A 22679-nucleotide genomic window follows, 5' to 3' on the forward strand; every position below is an offset into this window, starting at 1 on the left:
ATAAGTTTAATCAAATATGCCATTTTAAAAACAAAAGAAAATAAGGTTTGTTTGGAAATCTAATGCTTTTGGCAATGGAAGGGGAAAAATGAGGCCATACCTCATCTTAAATTCAAAAATGTACATAGCAGTGATTTCAAAGCCCTCAGCAATAACTGTGGAAATGAAAATGTTCAAAATGCAGTGAGCGCAACATTATGCAAAACTAGAGAGGCAAACAAAGAATGCTGCTTGGAAATATATTTATTTGTGCAGTGTTTTAAACTGACATTTGTAGATCTGCCACAGGTAATTGAGTTATCTGTCATGAGACAGCAATTGCTTTAGGAACATGAAAGAACAGCAACAAAAGACAACGTTCACCAGTGGAATTGAAGGGCCTTCTTTCAGGTGATCAGCAGTTCTGGTGTGTGTGTGGGGGGGGAAATCTCTGACTCAGAAGCAGGAATGGAGGACAGTGTCACTGACTCCACCTCTGGAAGCAAATTTGCACCTCTCAGACAAATGATGGACTGGAGCATAATTATCCTTCAGATTTTGTATTTCTCCAAATTTTCCTCTTCTGTACTCAGCTCAGAAAATGTACCAAGGTGACCTGCAAATTCATGAAATGTTCCATATTTTAAAGAAAGAAAGAAAGAAAAATGTACCAAAACACCTGTGAACTTCTAGTCATGTGTCTGAAAGGGATTTCATCAATTCACTGACTAATGAATGGAAAAACCTGGTGTAAATAGTCAAACAGGTGAAGTTAAGCTCTCCTTGGTGTGTTTATGTATTTCAAAACACATCCGTTTGAACATATATTCACTGCCTTTTATGTACTGATTTTACACAACAGCACACTTCTGAGCGCCTTTGATTAGGTGACAATTAACTAGTACCAGCAAACTCACACTTGCAGCCTTTCTACTCCCCGAGAAAGAAATATCTCATTGTCTAACCATTAGCGTTTGATGTGGATGTCATGCAATGCAGACTTCTCAGTACAATTAAGCACCCACTTTTCAAAGTTCAAATGGTGGCGAAAGCTCTACAAGGTTGAATTAGGTTAGAAATAATCTAATAATAATCTTTATATCCTTCTATCCGCCCACTTCCAAAGAAAGTGACTTTTGCTTCTACCAGTTCAGAAATGGGGTTGGTGTCCCTATTTGTTGCTCAGCACAATGCAGCTGTCCCCTTTGGTTTCTACGTATGCCAAAGGGTGCAAATGCCAACAGTAGCAATGTATCAAAGGGCATGATGACATGGCACTGGATAAGAAAAGAATTCTGGGCCACATCTGACAGTCAAAAGAAACCAGCTGCATGAGAATGAATGCTTGCAGCTGCAACGAGTAGGCTTCATAGCCAACAGATATGGAAGGGAGCTGAGAGGAAGGCGATTCTTATAAAGATGGTGGCCTGGTGTGACAAATTGAAGCACTTTTGAAATGTTTATTTCTGTCCGGCTGGCAAAGAGTTAACCCACCTTTAGCCTGACTGACATAGAACTCTGATGGGGGCGGGACTGTGCCCGGTTTGAAAGGAGGGAGTGTCGGTTTTGGTCAGTTAGGAGGGAGAGGGAGGAAGGTGTGGTGTGATGTTATGTGGTGGCTTATATGAAGACAGTTAAGAGGCTAGGAAAACTTAAAGTTAAATGTTTGACTGAGTTTATTTTGTACAACTGGAACAAAGCTAATTAATAAATGACACGTTAAAGAATCACTTATGTTTTTAACACAATAAAACTTCATCTCTGTTTTTGCCAACAAGAGGTCCGTTTGTATTTTTCCAGCGAGGTACCAGGACTCACAGCCGTGGTGACTCAAGAGAGGGCCAAACTCACCTCAGGCAGGGAGGTGGTGGTTTGTGTCCTGAAGTTACACGGAGGAGGCTTAGAAGGGTAACCTGAGGTGCCAAGAAGTTGTCAGAGTGCCTAGGGCAAACTTCTACAGTGGGGGAATCCAACTGAGGGAGACCCTTTACAGGAGGCAAGAGGTTATTCCTGGGGGACAGCCTAGAGTTTCTTAAGGTACCAGGCCACGTAGGCTGGAAGGCTCTCCTTACTTAGAAACCCATCAGGAAAAGGGGTTTATTTTTGAGGCGGCAGGAGAAGAGGGTGGGTGTTTTCCCCTCTGGATTCCTGTGTCGCAGTGATAGTAAGGTAGAGTGGGACCGGGGTCGTCACATTTTTGGTGGCAGCGTCGTGATCGAAATTCAAAGCTCACGCGCCTAGTTTGGTTTGAGTCTGTCAGGATTTTCCTGTGAGGAAAATGACTCACGTAAGAAAACCCAGAGAGGCAAAAGGAGATGAAAGAACGGAAGGGGCTGAGGGAAGCCCAGGTTCTGAGGTAGAAGTTATGAAACTACGAATTGAGATGGCCCGAATTGAAAGCGAGAGGGAAAAAGCCAGAATTGAAGCTGAGGAGAGAATGCAGTCCGAGAGGCTAAGGGTTCAATTAGAACAGGACAGAATGAAGCTTGAAGAGATACGTTTGCGATCAGAATTAACTAGTAGCCCAGTGAATAATGATAGTATCGCAATTAATTTAAAAAGATTCCCCAAATTTGGAAAAGACGATAATGTCGAATCGTTTCTATTTACCTTCGAACGCGTTTGTGTGGAATTTCAAATACCTGAGGAGAACTGGATGCTTTATTTAAGACCTCAAATTTGTGGGATACTAAGTGAAATTTATGCTGACCTGAGGGAAGAAGAGCTGTCAAGTTACCAAGTATTTAAGCAAAGGGTCAGGGTTCGATGTGGACTCACGGCTGAACAAAGCAGAAAGGCTTTTCGTGAGGCAAAAAAGGAACATAAAGAGACTTATGCCCAACTAGCTAGCCGCTTAGATAAATTACTTGACAGATGGATTCAAGGGAGTGGAGTGAAGGACTTTGATGAGTTAAAACAATTAATTTGTTTAGAACAATTTTTTAAGCAAATCCCTAGCAATTTACGTTGGTTCTTGAGGGATAAAAAACTGAAAACTGTGGCACGGGTTGCTGAGGTCTTAGACGAACTACAAGGTGATTTCAATGAAATAGCATTCCCAAAACACTCACAGAAGGGTAATCCATGGAGAAACAGAGAAATTAAAGACAAGCAAGAAAATTTTCCTGTCAGGGAATCAGTTTCTGACAAGACAGGTTCTAAGAAAATCACTTGTTTTTTCTGTAATCGTGAGGGCCATGTACGTGCCAGGTGCCCCCTGCTGGCTAAGTCGCAAACTACACCTACTGCAGCTAAACAAGTAAAACTGGTAATGCAGTCACAGGAAAATAGCTCGCCTCAGACAGAAGGCTCAGAGAAAGCAGACAGTTCAGCTGAGACTACTTCTAAGGTCTTACAGGTCTGGAGGGCTGAGCAGGAGTGCAACCAAGATTACATGGAGCCAATTGAATTAAATGGTCAGTCTTTTTTAGGTTTGAGGGACACAGGAGCAGAAGTCTCACTTGTTAAATCACAATTTGTTCCAAAGGAGCAGTACCTCAAGGGTCAGTCCTATAGTTTAAAAGGCATATGGGGCCCACATTTTGAAGTACCATTAGCTGAAGTTGATATTACCTACAAAGGATTTTGTGGCAAATGGAGAGTAGGAATCCTAAATGAATTGGAGGTGCCCTTTTTAATAGGGAATGACCTAGCTAGTCAGAAACACCGTATTCAAGTGATAACTAGGTCACAGTCTCAAGTCACTGAGAGTAATCCTCCTGCAGTTATAGAGTCACCCATAGAGCCTGGTGAGGATGAAGGGCTGATTAGCGTGCCCGTGGTCCAGGAGCACGGTGCCCAATTCTTGAGTGATCAAAAAGAGGATGAAACTATAAAAGAGCTGTGGGGTAAAGCACAAAGTCCTAATGCCGAAGTAACTGTGGAGAACCCCTGCTTATTTACCACCATTGAGGGAAGACTGTATAGAATTTCTAGGAGGAGGAAAACTGCTGCTGTTTGGGAAAGGAAGAAACAGTTAGTGTTGCCAAGAGCTTACCGGTTGCAAGTGCTACAAATGGCACACGACGCACCCTCAGCAGCGCATCTAGGCATTAGAAAGACTAGTGATAGAATCCAAGCAAGATTTTACTGGCCTGGGATGGGCAAAGACATCAAAGAGTATTGCAAGTCCTGTGTGATCTGCCAAAAAGCAGGCAAAAGAGCGGACAAAACGCGAGGCTTGTTACAGTCTATTCCCGTAATTACTGAGCCCTTTTCCAGAGTAGGAGTGGACATCCTCGGGCCTATCTCCAGAGTTACAAAAAGGGGGAATAAGTTTATTTTATGCCTCGTGGATTATGCTACGCGCTATCCAGAAGCAATACCTCTAAAGGACATTGACTCAAAGACGGTAGCAAAAGCCCTCATGTCGGTATTCTTAAGGCTGGGATTCCCCAAAGAAATTATAACAGATTTAGGGACATCCTTCACGTCCAAGACCATGGAAGAGCTTTTAACTCTTTGTGGGATTAAGCATGTTAAAACTACGGCTTATCATCCACAGTCGAATGGCTTGACGGAGAAATTTAATTCGACCCTGAGCCGGATGCTAAAAACCTATTCCATCAATCATCCTAACGACTGGGATGAGAGGCTGCAACACTTCCTATTTGGTTATCGCGAAGTGCCGCAGGAGAGCACAGGGTTCAGTCCTTTTGAACTCCTATTTGGACGACAGCCACGAGGACCCCTAGACTTGATGAAAGAAGCGTGGTCAGGGGAGGAGCAGATCGACAGCCCTGATGTTGTGACGTATCTACAGGAGCTGCAGAGCGACCTTCAAGAGCTACGGGAGCAAGCTGCTCACAACTTGCAACAGGCACAGCGTCGACAGAAGCAGTGGTATGATGCACACGCAAGAGACAGAACTTTCCAGCCTGGTGACAGTGTGCTCGTGTTAAGAACAAGACGTCGAAAGAAGTTGGAGATGTCGTGGGACGGTCCCTTCAAAGTGGTCGAGAGGATATCTGCGGTGAACTATTTGGTAGAGTTAGATGGGGAAGGGAACCGATGTAAAAACTTTCATGTAAATTTACTTAAGCCTTATTTTGACAGAAATAAGTTGGTGTTACAAGTAAAGGGGAAGGTGACCCAAGGGATTCATTTAACTGGGTGGGGAGAGCTAAGTAAGGGCACAACTCTAGCAGAGGTGTCATTCGACGAAGGTCTGACCCCAGAGCAAAAGGAGCAGTTAAAAATAGTCCTTGCTCAGTTTGCTCAGATCTTCTCAAACATCCCAGGGAGGACCAGCCTAGCAACTTATAAAATAGACACAGGGTAAGCACATAAGTGGGAAGGAAAACATCATAGCGGACGCTTTGTCTAGGTATATTTTTGAGAGGTATAGAATGGTGCAAAGTATTATATGAAACGGTGGTAACCCTAGCAAAACATTTGTGCTTAGGCGTTATAATCTAACACATGTCAAACATGGTTTATTTGTGTACAAGTTTATGAGATGTTAATTTAGTTGACTTTGTAATATGAGTGTTATAGAATGCATTGAAGGATTTATAACCCCAAGCCCATTGCTTTGGCATTGCTCTAGTTAGTTAAGAGCAAGCCGACGCAATGTCTTTGTGGTGGGGGAGATATGTGACAAATTGAAGCACTTTTGAAATGTTTATTTCTGTCCGGCTGGCAAAGAGTTAACCCACCTTTAGCCTGACTGACATAGAACTCTGATGGGGGCGGGACTGTGCCCGGTTTGAAAGGAGGGAGTGTCGGTTTTGGTCAGTTAGGAGGGAGAGGGAGGAAGGTGTGGTGTGATGTTATGTGGTGGCTTATATGAAGACAGTTAAGAGGCTAGGAAAACTTAAAGTTAAATGTTTGACTGAGTTTATTTTGTACAACTGGAACAAAGCTAATTAATAAATGACACGTTAAAGAATCACTTATGTTTTTAACACAATAAAACTTCATCTCTGTTTTTGCCAACAAGAGGTCCGTTTGTATTTTTCCAGCGAGGTACCAGGACTCACAGCCGTGGTGACTCAAGAGAGGGCCAAACTCACCTCAGGCAGGGAGGTGGTGGTTTGTGTCCTGAAGTTACACGGAGGAGGCTTAGAAGGGTAACCTGAGGTGCCAAGAAGTTGTCAGAGTGCCTAGGGCAAACTTCTACAGTGGGGGAATCCAACTGAGGGAGACCCTTTACAGGAGGCAAGAGGTTATTCCTGGGGGACAGCCTAGAGTTTCTTAAGGTACCAGGCCACGTAGGCTGGAAGGCTCTCCTTACTTAGAAACCCATCAGGAAAAGGGGTTTATTTTTGAGGCGGCAGGAGAAGAGGGTGGGTGTTTTCCCCTCTGGATTCCTGTGTCGCAGTGATAGTAAGGTAGAGTGGGACCGGGGTCGTCACACCTGGCTTCATTATTGTAACTACCGGTAGGAGCAAAGACTTTGGCAGTGGGCAAAATAACTGACTTACCTCTCTGGGTATTTTTGCTGCAATCAACAACAAAAAAAGAAATTTGTTTTTTCTCTCTTTTATCTGGCTTGTGGAAATATTAAAACATGGTAACTGAGAGATTAAAGGGTTGTTGTTGTTTTTTTAAAAAAGTGGTGATTTCCTATATATATATATAGGATATATATATATAAAGTGTCTGAAATTCAGACTTCTAATCTAATCACAAAATTATGTATATATTTATTAATAAATTTTAATGATCAGGTTTTTGGAGAAGCACACTCACTATTGCAAAAGATTTTGGTTCTCACATTTTTCCTATGTAAAATGTAAATCCAATATATGTATTCATTGATCCTTAATTTGTCAGTATGCTGAATCAGATTTTTTGACCATTTTCTAAAGCTGTTATTAGCTAGGGGCTGAGAGGACATCACCCCCAATAAAATATTTGAGGGCTCCTGCCCTCAAATTGATGGGCATTGCCATTCAAATGGTATGTGTGCACCATGTCATGTGATTGATTATGCAGGGTGCTGCTTACCTGGGCCTTCACAATATTTTATTCAAGTTGGCAGCCCTATTAGCAATAACCTGGCAACTGATCTGAATGGATATTGAAATTTTAAAACATTTTTTAAATTTAAGTGTGAATGCAAGAAATGTGCCTTTGCATATTTCATCTGCCAGATCCAGTGGCAGATTCTGGTTTGCTTCTGTGCTGTGTGTGAAATATAGGCCTTGTGCAGATTTAATGTGCCTAGGTTGCATATTTCTTTCCAGCACAAAGGTTTTCCATATATGGAAGCAAGTATCCTAGAATAATATTGAATAAAAAAAGCACAACAATTTACTAGCTGTGGACCAGCATGCTCCACAACTATACCAATGATAAAGACATTGCATTAATTAAATGCAAATGCAAATGCAAATATTAAAGCAAGCTGCTGCCCTCCAGCATGTGATGATTTTTCCATCTTTGTTATTCAGGAATTAAAAGGAAACCTTCAGAATGCAAACTGAAACTGGTGTAATTTTGTTCTTTTTTAAAAAGAGTTGATTAGCTCAAACCCAGTGGGGAACCCTGCTATTTTCCCTGCTGTCACACTTCTTACATTTAGGGAAGAAGGAATCTCCCCAGAGCATAAGAAAATACAGTCTGCTCATGCACAAAATTTTCTTTTTATTCAAACTGTGCCTGGTACTGAAACAAATTTATGGACTTGCACATAGGGACCCTGAAATCAACCAGCAGTGGAATCATGTTTATTTGTAAGTACAGTAGTACCTCAGGTTAAGAACTTAATTCATTCTGGAGGTCCGTTCTTAACCTGAAACTGTTCTTAACCTGAAGTACCACTTTAGCTAATGGGGCCTCCTGCTGCCACTGTGCTGCCGCCGTGCGATTTCTGTTCTTATCCTGAAGCAAAGTTCTTAACCCGAGGTACTATTTCTGGGTTAGCAGAGTCTGTAACCTGAAGCGTCCATAACCCGAGGTACCACTATAAGTCCCATTGCATTTATGAATGTCCTCCCAGGGGAGTGTGCACAGGAAAGATTGCAGTCTCATCTCAATATGCTGAAAGTATCTTTTGTCAACAGGCAGGTTGCAATTCAACCTGAAATGGGCTGCAACACAATTAGTGTTGTTCCTTTAAGGAACAAGAAAACTCTCCTTTTAGGAAGAAAATAAAATTGAAACCTCTGCTGGATGTTGACATTCTGACTGCATTCTCTGTGACCACACTGATGGTGGTGGGAAGCATATTTTAGATCCCTGCAGCAATGAATGTGCACTCAGCCAGAGAGGTGTGTCTCCGCTGGGGTCACAGGTAGTCCTGGCATGTATGGACAACTGGGGTCCCTGATGCAGTCCAAGTTGTGGAAGTTGAAATGTGTCTTAGTATTATATCTAGCTGACACATTTCTAGACTGTCCTTCAACTGATCTTCACAGAGTGGTGTGCAGATTTTGTTAACACACAGAATAAAATCTCCATGATAAAACTGTAAAACCACAATAATGTGGAAATGCCCGCAAGCAGCCCAACACAGAACCATCAGCAACCGTTTAGTCCTATTATAAGCCGCCAAAGACCAGGAAGAATAAAATCTCCAGATGGTAATGGAAATATATCAATGAGGAAGACATGCAAATCTTGACTGAGAGGGAATTGTACAACCATGGCACCAGAACTGTGTCACACTCATGGTGCAGGGCTACATCTTTATTATCTGTGCTATTATAAACATTAATAGCCCATCCTTCATTTGCCATAACAATATGCAGTGCTATTTTTTCTAGGAAAAGAGGTGCCGGAACTCACCATGAACACCTCCCTTGTTCTCTTAGAATGGCAATGGTGCCACCTGAGAAATGCTGGAACTAAGTTGTGGGGAGTTCCGACTGAAAAAAAGTCCTGTGCAGGGCATCTCTCTCTCTCTCTCTCTCTCTCTCTCTCTCTCTCTCTCTCTCACACACACACACACACACACACACAAAACCTAAAGTGTCCAGTTGGGTCTGCAACAGGTTAAAAAAGCATGTTGAACGCCTGCCAGAATAATAATGACTTAACAACATGGCAAAAAGCCCACAGAGAAATGTCCCACCTCTGGCAGGAGGTTCTATAGCCTGGGTGAAGCCATGCAGAAAGCCTCCTCCTCCTTTTTTGGGTTTACACAATGGAGCCCATGCTGGAAGAAGCCCACTCCAGGAGCCTCTGCAGCAACACAGGGGACCAGAAGCTGGGAAGGAGGAGCAGGCACCAGCATTCTGACATTGCCCATTCTTTGACTGAGAAGTCCTGTGGACACAGGGGAGGAGGAATATTCATTTTAAGGCATCATTAAATACTCTTTCTGAGCTGGGTTACGCTAGAAAAAAACATTTTCTTATACCTCTTTATTCTCTTGCTGCTTTTGCAGAAATTACACTTATCTTAATGGCCCCATTACAGTTGTAGTTAGAGTTATTGAGTTTCACCAAGATGGATTTAACCCATACTCCAATCAGGATTATACTAATGTGGCTGGACAATATGGATATAATTCATACTTAGAACAGAATCCCTCAATTTGGAACATCCCTAGACTTAAAACTACAGGTAGATCTTGCTTGAAAATCTATCCTCTTCCCCACCAGAAAATAACCAAGATGTTATTGCCATCCTTTCCCCTTCTATCATATTCAGATCACCTCCATGGGGATGTGGAAAAACTTATTTTGGATCTGAAGTTCAACCTTTCACTTTGCCCAACATAATATATAAACCGAAACACAGCTCTTCTTCAAAATCCACACTGCTCTGAATTTTGTGATGCAAACTCTCCAAACAAATAGTGTTTAACAGTATGCATATATTATGGCATGGTGTGCATAAAAATGCAACTATTAGTGAAATGAATTATATTAGGAGGAATTGCTTGTAAAAATGTGTATATTAGGAACAACAACATACAATAATGTGTATATTAGGAGAAATTTGGACTAAAATGCTAGTAAATTTTTACAAGGACTTTAAAGAATTAATAAATCCCAAACTGATGTAGATATGTGAAGAATTTAAGATTTGAAAATGGGAAAGTGAGAGAAATCTAAATTGACAGATTTGTCCATATTTGCGGCTTAATCACACATTTAGGAGGAGACAAGCTACTCCTACAACAACACAATACTGCATCTCACTGTAAATGCATTTAGCTAGTATGGAACATTGGCTTCAGTATAGTGCAAGATATTGTGAGAGTATTCCTAACCCCCACTTGGTTCTCTCAGGCTAAGCAGTATTCTCAAGGCACAAATTACCATCCAGACTAAATAATGGCAGAAAATTCTGGCCTCTGTTCAAACATCCAATATTGGCTGTAAGCTAAAATTAATTCAAATTAATCTGCTCCACAGAATTCATTGGGCCTCTCCACATCACCTAACATATTAGATTGCCAGACACATATTCTCTGGCAATGCAATTTCCCGTTGGGGAGAAGAGGATGCAAGATATGTAATCTTGTCCTAAGGTCTAATTATACCTAAACTAAAACAGGTGCATGCGTGTTTTCGTGTGGGATATGATGAAGGTTTTCATCAATGGAAATGTGAACTTCTGCTTCCATACTAATATGGATAAAGGGTAATGGAGGAAAAATATTTGGTGGGGGTGAGCATGCAACAGCTATCATTACACACTTCAGAAGATGCCTCCCCACCACTGCCAAGATGGGAGATCCTAGTGATACTTGAAAAGCTTTCAGAGTTGTAGCTGCTTCTTACTGTCCCTTTTCGCTAGCGGCAATGCAGAACTGCAATATTATTTTTAATACAATGTCTCCTTTCAAGAGCAGCTGAGTTTTGGCTGTATGTTTCTTTCTGTATTCTCTCTGAACGCAACGGCAACAGCATTACAGTCAGGGCTGCCGTGCTCTTCTGTGCAGACTCTGCAGGTCATGACAAGTACTGTGCTGCTAACCATGCAACAAACCAAAGAATTGCCAAGCATGCAGACATTAGAAAGCAGGCATACTGACAGCACTGAGCAGGTTTCAAAGGTGTAGATGAATACAGACATGGAAGAAAGTAAATTATGCTGTGTTTGCCCTTGCCTCACAACACACTATTGGACCTAATCCTTTCTTGGACTACCTCACTGTGCTATACTTCAGTTTCTCCTAAAGACTCTACATAGCTAGATCGTTTTGATATCTGACTGCTACCACACCAGCCTGGCACTGTGGTCTAAACCACCAAACCTATTGGGCTTTTAGATCGTAAGGTTGGCGGTTCGAATCCACGTGATAGTGTGAGCAGCCGTTGCTTTTCCCCAGCTCTTGACTACATAGCAGTACGAAAGTATACAAGTGTGAGTAGATAAATAGGTGGCTCACAGTAATCACAACAGCATTTAAAAAACAACAAACATTGCAATCACTATACTATCAACCACGTTAGCATATAAAGCAAACAGCAACATTAATCAAAACAATTAATACAATTCAGGCAAGTCATAGCGCCTCATGGCAAGCCTAGATTTGTATGAGGGAGGGGATCAAGAGAGAAGGCAGGTTGCACAACAGCAGAGGAAAGGTGCAACTGTAAATGACAGCAGAAGTTTGAATAAAGCAGGGATTGACACATAGGGAAATGGAGGTTTTGCACAACAGCAGAAATTTGAAAAAAGCAGCATGGAGGAGACACAATGTATGGGAGTAGGAAGATGCAGGAGGTTACCTTGGGCATGGTTTGTGTGCAGAGCAGATGCACAAAAGGAGGATGCATGCGGATAAAGGTAAAAACGGGTGCAAAGTGGGGCTGCAGATTAGAATACAGAAGTGGCTTCAGAAATGGGGTTGGGAATGTGAAAAGTGAGCTTAGTGGTTGCATAGGGTGGGAAGAGAAAGGTGTAGAGGGTTAATTTGGGGATGGCAAGGGAGTTGGCAAGTGGAGCGAGCAGAGGTGCAGCCGTACGTATGTGTGTGTGTGTGTGTGTGTGTGTGTGTGTGTGTGTGTGTGCGTGCATTTATAGTGAAAACCCACCTTATGAAAGAGCTGGGCTTCAAATGTGGTGGAATTCTGTGCTTCCCCCTTGCCTCATTAGGATTACTTTCATAAATATTTTCATATAATTGAAAGCTCAAATCTATCTAATTTCCCAATTTTAGTGAAATATAATTTACAACCAAAGGTTGCATTTCTCTTGAAGTTCCTATCGATTCAGCGCTGCTGGTCTATTGGTGACTCGCTTCACATTTATAAGAAAATACTATTCTTATATTACTCATATCCTCAACTGAGGTGTGAGCTCATAACAATATCAACAAGGAACCCAGCCAGCTTTTCCTGGGAGGCTAGCATACTTCAGTCCTAACCAGCCTACATAAGGTTTCAGTTAGCTCTAGCTGCCCGCAGAGACAAGATAACTTGTGGCTGCCTTAGCATAGCCCTTTGCAGCTGTCCAAGGTCCTGTATTCTCTCTGCTTGACTCAGACTGGGGACTGGACAGCGCCACCTGTTTCCCCTATGAGTCTCAAGTGCCCACAGAACTGGTCACTCTTAGAATCATAAAACCATAAATTGTAAATTTGGAAGGGACCAGCAGGGTCATCTAGTTTAACCCCGTGCAATGCAGCCCACCATCTTTGTGGCTTGAGAGCACACATCATGTATGTTGCGGTCCTACATAATTTTGGGCCAGTACTAGGTAACAGTCCACCTTCCTTTTTATTTTAAAAATATTTTTATGTATAATTTTCAAATTTTCAATTTGTGTTGCATATTATAGTAACTCTATACCTTTACCTTATCTCACAATAAATACAAAAAATCACCCACACTCCTGTTCTTACTCAAATGCTATTTCAGCAGTCATTCTTCTTGGGTAGGTACCACCTCAACACACCATTTTGGTACATATAATATTTGTGCTGCCATGGTTGTGTAAAGAAATAGATTCATCTGTTTTGGGGGGATATGTGCTTCAGTTATCCCTAATAAACAAGCTTCTGGTCTTTTTGGGAAAGCTGCCTTAAATATATTTTTAAACGCATTATAAATCATCTCCCAGAAGTCCTTAGCTACTTTGTAACATTTGTAACATGAGTCTTCTACTTCTTTACATTTACAACAAAGATTTGACGTTGATTTATATATTTTGGATAATTTACTTGGTGTTAGGTACCGTCTATATATCATTTTCATAAAATTCTCCCTCAAGGTATGGCATACTGTGAATTTCAACCCGAATTTCCACAACTTTTCCCATGATTCTAATTCTATGTTGTGCCCCACATGCCTAGCCCAATGGACCACAGTAGCTTTAACCATTTCATCTTTGGTTGGCCATTCTAACAATAACTTATACATCCTCGATATCACTATTACTCTATTTTTTATTAGTATGCTTTCAAATTGAGAACTTTACTTGGTAGACCACAAACTTGACATGAGTCAACAGTGTGATGCAGCAGCTAAAAAAGCCAATGCAATTCTGGGCTGCATCAATAGGAGTATAGCATCTAGATCAATGGAAGTAATAGTACCACTGTATTCTGCTCTATTCAGACCTCACTTGGAGTACTGTGTCGTCCAGTTTTGGGCACCACAGTTCAAGAAGGATACTGTCAAGCTGGAACCTGTCCAGAAGAGGGCAACCAAAATGGTCAAAGGCCTGGAAACGATGCCTTATGAGGAACAGCTTAGGGAGCTGGGTATGTTTAACCTGGAGAAGAAAAGGTCAAGGGGTGATATGATAGCCATGTTCAAATATATAAAATGATGTCATATAGAGGAGGGAGAAAGGTTGTTTTCTGCTGCTCCAGAGAAGCGGACACGGAGCAATGGATTCAAACTACAAGAAAGAAGATTCCATCTAAACATTAGGAAGAACTTCCTGACAGTAAGAACTGTGGAATTTGCTGCCAAGGAGTGTGGTGGAGTCTCCTTCTTTGGAGGTCTTTAAGCAGAGGCTTGACAGGCATATATCAAGAATGCTTTGATGGTGTTTCCTGCTTGGCAGGGGGTTGGACTGGATAGCCCTCGTGGTCTCTTCCAACTCTATGATTCTATGATTCAAAGCAACACTTTTTATCACATTTGAACATTTCATTCATTTGGTTGTAATGCAACCAGCTCGTTACCCAATTTCTAATATGTAAAACTGAAAAAGTTTGAGGATATTTTTCTGTAAAATCTAATAGGTCTCTGTATGTTGACCACCTCTTTTGCATGTTCAGTTTCTTCAGAGGAAATTGCTTCTATGGTGAAAGCCACATCTTTATGGCTGAGATTCTACCCAATAGTGATAATTTCATCCTTCCCCATATTTTCAAGTTTGTTAAAAACCTCTTTCCATACTATGACATAATTATCTTGGAATATATTGGGGTTCTTAGCTATCAGCCATACACCAAAGTATTTAATTTTTTTCTCAATCTTTATTCCACTTAACACTTCTAGTTCCGTTTTTAACTGTGGTTTTTAACTGCGCCACAGTTAAGAAGTCCACCTTCTTTTGAAGAAACATTGCTAGCACCTCTCAAACATCTCCCTAATTTCAACCTGTGCTTTATGGCAACAAGGGTGTAATTTGAAGCTTGATTTTGTTAGCACAAATAAAAGACATAGCCATTTGCAGCCTAAAGACATCTAAAACTAAAACCACATCTGTTCAAACACAAGTTTCTTGTTCTGCAGTGGGTCTCTTGAATAAAAAGAGAGAGATGTCTTACGTTTGTTGCAGGTAATGGCTTTATATTATGTATCCTTGAAAGCTCTTGGAGTTAAATACCAGTTAGGATCACAAGATGGCTACAATTGGTATTGCTGCTAGAGTTACTACTTTTGCATGCCTCTGTGTGTAACAAAGCAACAAACACTACACCTATTCTTAGCTCACTGAGGGTGCAATCTCATCCATGTCTCTTGGGATGTAGGCCATCTTCAGTTCAATGGGAAATACTGCTATGAATGTGTGTACAGGATTGCAGCCTGAAGCACTTCTTCCAATTCTCCCTATTAGTAGCACAGAATTCTCATAACACTGTTATCCCACAGCACACATTACACTTCAGCGCTGAAACAAGCCTTCAAAAATTAATTCAAGACCTTCTCTATGGCGGCACCTGATCTCTGGAATGTTTCCCCACCCCAAACTTGAGAGGCTCTATCTATAGCGTGCTTAAAATACTGAAAACATACCTTTTTGTCTAGGCATTTCCTGGTTGTTGATTGCTGGGTTGTACAGCTGGACTGAACTACTATTTATTCTGTACTATTCTTATTATTTTTGATGCTTTTATCTGCTGGTTATTTGTTATATATAGCTTGCACCCTGCAGAGGTCACTTCAGTGCTGCTAACACAGCGTTTTTACTTCCTCCCGGAGGCACACTCCATTGTCTCTCAAGACAGATGAATGCCAACAACAACAACAGGAAGCAGTCTGTAAGCTGACTAAATAAATAATAACAACCACAGTTACTTACATAGACCCTTATTTGTTTCCCCATACCATTGCTATATCTCTCAAAAGAGTCATCTATCCATTCATTTAATCAAGAACATCAAGCGTTTGCTTTTAATCAGATTCCCATGGTAGGTAGCCATCATTTCCCTAGAATGAATTCTAACCCTAAACTAGAATATTTGCAACAAGAACAGTCATATAACCAATAATGTTAAATAATGAAAATACAAAATTCCTTTCTCTCCATTAATTTTATCCCTGATCTTATGACAGTGCTCCAGTTCTTCATTCTATTTTGTTCTATTCTCAGTTGGCCATAAGCACAAGTAAAACATTTGGCCTACAGTCTTTAACTTTCCAGGGAGGTCAATCCTATTTATAGAGAGTGTTTTTTTGTGACAGAGAAATGGAAATGTTTTAGGGATCCATTGTTGCTATTGTAAAAAGTTCACCTGAACCGCTCTTCCAATTAGACTAATAGTTCACCTAATCCAGTATCCTGACTGTAACAAATGACCCCGCCAGGTGCTCCAAAGGTACATTGAAGGCCATTCTTCACATACAGCAAACCGTCTTGTGTGGCAGCCACACAAGTTCAGCAGCAACACTAAAAGTCTGGATTTCTAAATCCATATACGAGGGAGTGGGATTTCCTACCCGAGTAAAACTGTTTGAGATTGCACTGCAAGGGACTTCAGTGGCTGTGCTTAGAAAACCATGATCTGAAATACCCCACATACATGGCTACCTGGCCTTTCCGATGAAGGGAGCGTGCATTCTCATTGTATGTGGCACAAAGTGCTTTCTTGATCCCAGAGGCCAACAGCAGGTGCTTACTGGATTGCACCCGTCTTTCTCATTTTTTCCTTTTGTGCTGACTAACCAAATTCTTTACTGGATATTTCCCTTGAAAAAGAACCAGGGATAAGCAAATCTATGCATTCCTCCCACCATATGGCAAATATATAAACTCAAGCAAGGCTCAGTTGTAATCTAGGGAAAGGAAGTCAGTGAATGACACATACATCAACAATAATGAGAATGCTCAGCTAAATGAATCATGAGTATATTGTGTCATATATAATCACTGACATGGCAGAGCAGCAGGGAGAACAATATTTTATCGGATGCAAAGAGTTTTGCAGAGTATTTAATCATAAAAGCACCGTACAAAGGGGTTTCCCTGTGATCAACAGATCCTTTCATCATTAAGTGACATGTTATTCGTAGGCTAAACAGCCAAAGGCAAAATGCTTCCAGATACAGTGGTGCCTCGCTAGACGAATTTAATTCGTTCCACGGGTCTCTTCTTATAATGAAAAATTTGTCCAGCGAATCCCATAGGAATGCATTGAATTTTTTTGATTTTTTTTTTGCCCATAGGAACGCATTAATTGAATTTCAATGCATTCCTATGGGAAACCGCGATTCGCTAGACAAATTTTTCATAAAACAAATTCGTCTAGTGAGGCAACCTCCTCTCGAAAAATCCTTTCGTTAAGCGGAAATTTCGTTAAGCAGGGCATTCGTTAAGCGAGGCACCAGTGTAACTCTCTTTTTCGGGGTCTCAGTGGGCTAGATTCAGCTCCATAGTTTTGCTAGCAGGACCCTCTCCTTCCCCCATCTGCCTCCACAGATCAGCTCAAGGAAGAGGTCAGGAGAACTCACAGAACTGGAGGAGGACAGGAGAGGCTATTCTGTCAGACAAGTGAAGAGAATGTTTGTTTTAGCGCTACATTGGATTACAGTATTTCAATGTGTTTTTTTAATAATTGGTGAACAGCATCTTTCATGATGGTTTATCTTCTGAACTATCCTTAAGACACCCCTTTCAATATGACTCATTTGGCTTATAGGTTTGGATGTTGGAGCCCAAACCTGTGTGTGTGTGTCCTCACAATGAAGAATAATAAAGCTATAAGAGGAAATTTAGGATGAACAGCAGGGACAGATGTAGCCCTTCAGATGTTATTGGAATCCACTCCTAATACCACTAGCCACCACAACCACTGGTTAGGGATGATAGGAGTTGTAGTCCAACAAAATCCAAAGGGTTATAGGTTCTTCATCCCTGTTCTAGAATCATTTGAGATTATTGAAAATGAAGTTCTTCCCTCCATTTGCCCAAGACTACCTACTGTGACTGACAACTGAATGGGGTGGGGGGGAGATGTGAATCTGAATTTCCCTTACAAATAATCACTGTACTTAAACATGGTACCAGACCAGAGAACCTGCTAACAGTGGATTATTTTAAGTAGATGTTTACAGAATTATAGCAAGCGTTATAACCATATGGATTAAGGTTTCATGTATTCCAGGGTTTGTGAAGCATTTGGATTTTTAGTTGGAACCTCTCAGGGTTCATGTTAGGTCATGGACTGTTTACATTGCAAGAAAGCCTTGAAGATTTTGGTCAGAGTGGAATGATATTACAGTGGTTTTGTGGGTGCTTTGTGTGATGCCTGGGAACTTGCTGAACAACAACAGGATTTCAGATTAACAACACATGAACCAGATGGTTGGGCTAATATGCAATCTTAAACATAATGAGATAGATCTGTTTTATTTGTGATCATTAGAATGAGGATTTAATGACTAACTAGGAGTTTTTTCTTCTTCTTTTGATTACTCATTATTTTCAGGGAACAAAATAATTTCATGTTGTATTGAGAAAGTACTTAGTTTTGGAGCAGAAATGGTCTGGTTTGAGTATAATTATGTATTTTATTTTATTTTAAAAAGCCATGCAACAAAGAGTTTTCTAATCGCTGCCTCAGTATCTGAAGAACAGGCATCCATCCCCAACCTGTGACCCTCCAGATGTTTTGAGCTACAACTCCCATGATCCCTAACCAGTGGTCAGGGATGATGGGAAATGTAGTCCAAAACACCTGGAGGGCCGAAGGTTAGGGATGCCTGACTTAGAATGAGAAAATATAGGTTCAGTCCTTAAAATACCAGGCTGATAACTGTCTGCCCACTGGTGACAAACTTCCTTATCCATTTATATTATCCATTCAATCCTTTTCAAGTCTACTCAGAAGTAAACCCCATCCAGTTCAATAGAAGTTAAACCTGAATGGGTGTGTTATAGCCTATACACAGTTATGTAGGATTGGGGATGGGGAATAAATATAATTCAGTTTGCAAACCGATCTAATTCAAAAATAAATAAACCACACTTTCTGAAACAATACATTAGCTGAAACATAGCCATTCTTCAAAATTTGCAATTCTCTGAATTTTGCAGTGGAATTCTCAACAAAGTAATGTGAACAAAAATGCATATGGTAGGTTAAAGTGTCCATATGTTTGAGATATATTAGACAAAATAACATAAAAGTGCATTATATAAGGGGAAAATAATCTGCAGGAATATGTATATCAGGAGAAATTCACTCTAACATGCTGATGAATTGTCAAGAGGGCTTTAAATCCAAATCACAAACTTATGTGGAAATATTTGGAAAAGTGAGAAACCAAACATGACACAGTTACCCATCTCTACCTCAGAGTAAATCCCATTGAACTCAGTGGGCTTACTTCTGAATAGTCAGGAAGCCTCATAAGTTCCCAATCAACACTGAAATACGACCTGAATGTTCCATCTTCTCTTCTCTCTCCGAATACCACTGTGGATTATAGCAATATAAAACTAATAATGTCATGCAATGGGTCTCTGCTTTTCCTATCCCTTACAATCATGGCTGGGATTTAGGAACCCTTTATAGAATTTAGTCACCTGTTCACTGTTCCAAATTCCTAGCAAACAATGGTGCTGGTGCTTCCAAACAACACATAGGCTAACTTAAAGAGTTTACTTGTTGCACAGAAGTTTAGGTGGCAAGTTTTGCTTTTTGAATGTACTTCTCTCTTTGTGTAAGCAGCTCCTCTCTTTTTTGTAACCAGCATGATAGCACTATTTTCTTTTTGAAACTTGACATGGATCCTATGATATTGTATTTTGAGTGCTATCATTGGCATCTCATTAAAAGGATAGAAACAGCTTTCTCACGTGGCAAAGCAATAATTGATTGATCATCTCAGGTAGAGCATCTGTGGATGTGTTGTTAGTCTTAATGTTGAACCTCCCAGCATCCCCAAATCTATCTTGTTAACAAGCCCCTGCTGTGGGATGTTTTCTAATAAGTGATCCTTCACGTGCATTGAGTGGTTTTCAGTGATCTGGTAGAAAGGCTGTGTTATATGCTTACTTTTAGCTTTGAATTGGCTCTGAGCCCTGCTGCATCACAGGCAACAAGTCATTCACAGATTGCCTCGGCCACTGCTAAGACAGCCATGATATTATACTTCATTACAAAAGCACAGCAGGCCTATAAATGAATGCAAACAGAGTGTAAGGGTAAGTTTACAAACGCACATTTATTCTTTGATGTCTCCAACCTTAAGTGGCAATCTTGTCATGTGCAACAGTTGGTGCAGAAAAGGTTTTCATGTGATATTCCTATGCATGCATTTCTCCTATATACTGGTACCTCGAGTTACAAACGCCTCAGGTTACAAACGCTTCAGGTTACAAACTCCTCTAACCTGGAAGAGTTACCTTGACTTGAGAACTTTGCCCCAGGATGAAAATGGAAATTGTGTGCCGGTGGCGCAGCGGCAGCAAGAGGCCCCATTAGTGAAAGCACGTCTCTAGTTAAGAACAGTTTCAGGTTAAGGACGGACCTCCAGAACAAATTAAGTTCATAACTAGAGGTACCACTGTACAAGGGGAATGGCCAAGTGTGCCAACTTGAATAAAATATTGTGTGTGTGTGGGGGGGGGGGAGATCAGCCCCATCCTGCATAATGAATCACATGACATGGTGCACACACACCATTTGAATGTCAATGCCCATCAACTGGGGGGGGGACAGCCCTCTCAAATATTTTATGGGGTGACAAAGAACCCTCCTAAGTGTTGGCTCCTATGAGAATGGCAGGGGAATAGAGTGGGGTTTTATCCTCATCCCTGACATCACATATGCTTCTTGGAACAGCAGTACGTTGCATGCAGTTGTTTGTAAGGAAAACTCAGCATTTGAGCTCCTGTTTCTGTGCAAGAACTTAGCGCAATTGGGACAACCAGTGTCACAGTTGCAGGAAGGCCCCATCACATGAGCAGGAGGGCTAAGGTTTCCTTAAAGACAATAGGCAGTAAGGAAGCACGTGTGATTTGGGGTGGGGCTGAAAGCCTAGAGCCACTTTCCCCCAACAACTTGTCATTGCCCTGCATGTGAACAATGCATTCATGGGGCTGGTCCCCGCCCCCATCTCTCTCTCTCTCTCTCTCTCTCTCTCTCTCTCTCTCTCTCTCTCTCTCTCACACACACACACACACACACACACACACACACACACACACTCAGTTAGGCTTTCATGACAAAAGACACATGCTGTCTTGATTTGTATTGCTTTAGCAGGTCTGGCACACACTGCAGATATGTCCCGTGGCAGCCAGAGTGAATCACTGGGATAAAACTGCCTTACATAAACTCATCTGGAGGTTTTTCAGAGAAAGCCTGCCAGATATTTGGCCTTTACAGTCAGCCACTGAGAATAAAAAGAGAAGACAAAATTGTCAGGCAGATGGATCTCATTCATTTTTACTCAGAAATTAGTCTCATTGTATTTCTTGGGGATTTCTCAGATAGAGGGGGGGGATTCCAGCCTTAAGCAGTTAATATTTTTCCTCCCAGAATATTTCATAAATGTCTATTCTAATTCCCCCCACTCACATTTTCAAACTTTCTCAAAGAAAGGAAAAAGGTGAGCCTAAACCAGGCATCCCCAAACTGCGGCCCTCCAGATGTTTTGGCCTACAACTCCCATGATCCCTAGCTAACAGGACCAGTGGTCGGGGAAGATGGGAATTGTAGTCCAAAACATCTGGAGGGCCGAAGTTTGGGGATGCCTGGCCTAAGCCAAACTAAGAATTTACTTAAGGTTTTAAAATTCACATCTACATCAAGAAACAAGAAAGGACAGCTGCGCAGTTTTGCCCCATGTAATAAGTTAGCATTTATACTGCAATCTAAAGCATGGGTGGGGGACAGTGGCCAAATGTGGCCCTCTATGTCTCTCTACCTGGCACTTGGGCCTCCCCCAGTCATGCCTACTCTCCCCAGATTGCCAATCCTCAGTCGCCCTGCTTTGCACTTCCCTTGAATGCTTCTGCCTGGCAGCAATGTCTCCTTGAACTCTGCTTGCCTAGATGGAGGGTAGAGAGGGGTCTATGTAGAAAGTAGCCTGCTGTACAAAGGTAAGAGTCTCTCACCCATGATATTACATCAGCTGTCAATAAACTATTCTCTCAGTTCAGACCATTTTTGACAGCTCTTTCATTATTCTGATAAGCACTGAAGTTTCAATTTAAAACCTCCACCCAGTATCGAGTCTCCATTTGTGAGAAGTGTCATGCCACATTTTCTAGAACATTTAACAGCTGCTTATGAAAGCACTTCCTAATGATCACAGCTCATCATTCCTGGTGGTAGCAGCCTCTTCCTCCTCTAAAAACAAAACAAAAACCCAGCAGTGCAAAATTCGTAATACAAGCTCAGCTTTTACAAGTCTCTTTGTTATCGTAAGCAAAAAGCAGTATATACAACTCTTCTAATTAAAAAAAACAAAGACATAAAGAAACAGGTGTACTTAAGGATTCGAGTAGGGCAACAACCTTCCCCAAACTGGTACTCTCCAGATTTTTTAAACCACAAATCCTATAATCTCTGACCATTGGATATTTTGCTTTGGGCTCATGGGAATGGTAGTCCAAAACATCAAGTTAGTATCAAGATTATTAATGCATTGAGATGTTTTAAAAGTAGAGCAATCTGATATTAAGGCAGATTGAAGAAGTACAATAAACGTATGGGACTTTTCTTACTCGAAGGGCACAAAAACAAGCAACTGTTACTCTGTACTTTTTCTCTGAAGATTTAAGATCATCTTGGCATTGACAAAGTTCTGCCTACTCCTTAGATTTTATAGAAGTCAATGCTGGAAAACAAGGGGCAGATAAAAAAAAAAATCAGTGTGCATATGTGTTTGTAAAAATGTATTCTTGCCCTTTTCACCCAGTATTCTTCATATGCAACACTGTTCCCATTCCGCTGCAGTCTGCCTTCTGCACAAAACTATGCAACTTCTTTCACTGTCCACTATTGTAAAACTCCATAATCTACGTAATTTATGTTGCCATTATGTTATTCTACCACAATAAAATGGCGCAGGAGGAGAGACATAATCAACTACATATCATTTGCAGACTAAATGCAGCAACAGCAGCAAAAACTGCTCATATTTATTGGATTGATTTCCGTTCCA

At 41.1% G+C, this 22679-nt stretch overlaps 1 long non-coding RNA gene across 1 annotated transcript in view; it reads right to left on the reverse strand.

Moving 5' to 3' along the window:
• Positions 1 to 233: 233 nt before the first annotated feature.
• LOC148687304 (uncharacterized) overlaps positions 234 to 22679 on the reverse strand; it is a 48179-nt gene continuing 25733 nt past the window's right edge. The window contains exon 2 of the long non-coding RNA XR_015947444.1: positions 234 to 595. This is a non-coding gene — a long non-coding RNA (uncharacterized LOC148687304). The remainder of the gene's footprint in view (positions 596 to 22679) is intronic.

Source organism: Zootoca vivipara, chromosome Z1 (genome assembly GCF_965207765.1).
Source record: "Zootoca vivipara chromosome Z1, rZooViv2.hap1.1, whole genome shotgun sequence".
Lineage (NCBI taxonomy): Eukaryota > Metazoa > Chordata > Lepidosauria > Squamata > Lacertidae > Zootoca > Zootoca vivipara.